We start from the raw sequence: 3,678 nt of genomic DNA, 5'->3' as shown, positions 1-3,678 counted from the left end.
CCAATAAACTGGGTTCTAAAGAAAGAATTTGAAGGTTTTATGTGAGAGTATAGGAAATAGAATGGAACTCAAGGGGGGCTCTGTAACCATGAATGGATTCCTCTAATGTTCTTTGAGAGCAGTCAAGGTAAATAAAGGTTGGAATAGGTTTTTAAAATTACTGTGCTCCTGAGCAAAGTCTAAGATATGCGGGACTCCAGGACTTGCTAGGGTCACAAGAAAAACGCCAATGGGAAATCTGGCAATGGTTCTGAGCTGCTAAAATGTTATCTGCTCATACTAAGGAGTCATGACACAAAAACAGCTTTCAAATCTTTTGTAACTTAATTTACATTGTTTTTTAGAGCTTCTATATGCTTTCACATTTCTATATGCTTTCACAGAGCTTCTATATGTTTTCACATTTCTATTTTATGTTAAGGAATGATTCCTTAAATTATTATCATCCATAATTTACAGATGGGGAAATTGAAACTTAGAGAAGTGAAAGCCAGAAACAGATCAGGATTAATGATTAGTTCCAGTCAATTGAACATCTGCTGAGCCTTGCTGACTGAAATTCAGGTTGTGCTCTATATCAATGTAAAATGATTAAAAATGTGCATGCCATCCTCAGCCATTCTTTCTTTACTCTTTCCCAGTTCTCTCTGAAAGGACTCATATCTCCTCTAAGCCTGGACTTGGTTCATAAAGAGATCTAACTCAGAGCATCACCGACACAAACAGCAAGGTTCCAGAAAGAATCAATTCCAGAGTCCTTTGGCCATGCCATGCCTGTGACGTGGTCATCAGAATTGCAGGATAAGGAAGAGATGGGAATTCTTATACGTTACTGAGCAGAGACGAAATTGGTGCAATTACATCGGAAGGCGATTTGACAATATCTATTAAAACGAAAGATGCCCTTATCTTACAATCTAACAATTCCACTTCACTATATATACCCAAGAAACTCCCTTAAATGCGTAAATGAATATTCAGTGAAGTATTGTGTATAACAGAAAAATAATTGGAAACAACCTAAATGTTCATCAGCCTGAGAGTGGTTAAGTAAATTGTTGTATGATCACGCAGAAGAATACTATCTGGTAGTTAAAATACATGAACTAGAACTGGAACTATAATATGCATCAATCTCAAAAAATAAAATATCTAGCGAAAACAATAAAGTGGCAGGAGATCCATAAAGCGTGCTACCATTTACATTAACTTTAGACCCATGAAACAATGGTACATATTTCTATGTGTGATAAACATTTAAAAATATTCACAGTAATATTAACTCCAAATTCAGGATAGTTGTTACCTCTGGGGAAGAAGATGGATAATGACAGGATAGGCAGAAGCCTTTAGCCAAATCTGTATTTTCCCCCCTGAAAAAGTGGATCAGAAACAAATAATTTAAAAAGTAAATATTTGACAAAATTTGGTGGGGAAGGTGAGTTCATATTATTATTTTTATCCCCTTGTATGTTTGAAATATTTCATTTAGAAGTATATAAGGGTCTTCAACCCTGGAATTCTGGATTTTTTTTCTTTGTGCAGAAATTTCTTTTTTTTCCTTTTCTCATGTTGAAATTCCATCCATTCTATGGTATTTAACTCAAGTCTCACTACCTTATTTAGAATTTCTGTGACAGTTTTGTCAGTCCATACTATGCACTATAAAGTTCTGTAGGTCTGTAAGTTTTTCTTATATTCTATGATGACTTTATCAAAATGACTTTCACTCTTCTGAGTATGCTGAAGCTACCTACCAGGTACTGAGAAAGAGTAGAAAAAAAATGAAGTTTTCTCGTACACCATGTTTGTATGGCCAGAATCCTTTCATGTTATTGTTTAAATATATACTGCCTTGCATTAATATTTGGCTGTATTGTACACAAGCCTTGTCTCTCCAATTATATTGTAAGAGCCTTAGGAGCAGGGACAATGTTTTGAACTTTTAAAATTCTTCCCCAGTGCCCAGTGGAGCCTAACCAAATGCTTAGTAATGAAAAGTGGTGCATAAACCAATAATTATTATCCTCCCTTCAAAACCTTTATATAGAAAGTTGAAAATACTAGTTGGAGCTACATTTGCTTTTATTTTCCCAGAGAGAGAATAGTAATGAGCTGTGAAATGACCAAAACTCGGGCAGCAGAAGGGGAGGAAAAAAAAAAAAAGAAAGAAAGAAAGAAAGAAAGGGTTTGTATTTTACACATTCTGGATAATCAGCTCTTGAATGATTAAGTGTGGAAAATCTCTTATGAGTAACAGCAGATTTAAAAAATTTGTTTTATGACTATGGACGTGTGTTGTAGATCATTTCCAGTTTTCAGATGATCCCAGGCCAAACTTATGAATTATTTTGGAAAAACATTTCCTCTTATGATATACTACATAGCCACACACAATATACACAATTGTTATCATTCTGCCTTCATTCCAATATTTATCGGACTACACTTGGGAATGGTGGTCCAGGAAAACTAAAATACAAAGGGTATTCCATCTGTGGGATCAGGAAAGGGTTCTGGAGAAAAACAAATTACTTTGAGTCTAATTTACCCTTAGTCCCTCTTGTAAAAGGTGTTTGGTCCTTGAGTCAACCAGGGTACTCAAAACCTCTGAGAAGAATGATGGTCTCTATGAGCCCAGGATTAAAGCTAAACAGCATAGGGAGTGGTAAGAGGTCTGGACCACATTGTCTCTCCTCAGAACCAAAAGCTGGGTATTGAGGAATGAGATAAATGTAAGAATCAGGACAGTTACTTTTCGTAAAAGTAGCAACTGTTTAGTCAAAACTGCTACCACATCGTGTCTGAAGAGTTTCCTATGAAACTTTGTAATATTTTATTAAACCAGGCCACTGCCTTGTGGTTCTTTGGCCTAAGTACTAACACTCAAAATACAATTCTTTAAAATAAAACTTACCTACGTATGTATATGTGACTGCCTTTTCAGTATACCTCAGGGAATTATATCTATTATTACCCTCCTCTATCTCTATGTCATTTGTATCCTAGTGAAGACAATTAAAGGCACAAAAATATCTTGCAGTTTGGTAAGAGATCATATATTCCCTCATTTTCACTCATTTGTAAATGTAGTATTGAAGCAAAACCTTGAAGCGAAGTGACCAGAGTATTCCTATAGTAATGGTCTCTGCAATTTTTCCTTTCCCTAAATAAAGTGAAGTAAACAAAATTCTTTTATACAGATAATATATGTAATTAATAGATTGGGTTTTCAAAGTTCCCTAAAGGATAAGTGTTTATAACTTGGAATTAATTTCCCATGGAAATACTGTGATTATGATTAGATTTAAAACCCAATACAAGTAGGTGTGAGAGGATAGTTGATTAAGAAATTGTAGGGCGCCTGGGTGGCTCAGTGGGTTAAGCCGCTGCCTTCGGCTCAGGTCATGATCTCAGAGTCCTGGGATCGAGTCCCGCATCGGGCTCTCTGCTCGGCGGAGAGCCTGCTTCCCTCTCTCTCTCTCTGGCTGCCTCTCTGTCTACTTGTGATTTCTCTCTGTCAAATTAATAAATAAAATCTTTAAAAAAAAAAAAAAAGAAATTGTATCTCGTTTTCTTGTCTATGAGGTTATAATAGAAAAATGAGAAATATTTTTCCCTTTTCCAGCCTAGAGGGCGGGTTGAGATGGTGATTTTCTAAAGCCTCAGAGAGATAGA

General features: G+C 35.8%; 1 non-coding gene across 1 annotated transcript; it reads left to right on the top strand.

Annotated features, from left to right (window-relative positions):
* The first annotated feature begins 1,697 nt into the window (after positions 1–1,697).
* On the top strand, positions 1,698–1,772 carry LOC123391830. Its single transcript, XR_006606544.1, has one exon. It is a non-coding gene; the product is annotated as a small nucleolar RNA SNORD59 (small nucleolar RNA).
* Positions 1,773–3,678: the final 1,906 nt, after the last annotated feature.

This window comes from Mustela putorius, unplaced genomic scaffold (genome assembly GCF_011764305.1).
Source record: "Mustela putorius furo isolate JIRA1106 unplaced genomic scaffold, ASM1176430v1.1 tig00000281_pilon_pilon_pilon, whole genome shotgun sequence".
Classification (NCBI taxonomy): Eukaryota; Metazoa; Chordata; class Mammalia; order Carnivora; family Mustelidae; genus Mustela; species Mustela putorius.
Note: the sequence above shows the minus strand (reverse complement) of the source record. Positions and strands in the feature narration are given on the sequence as shown.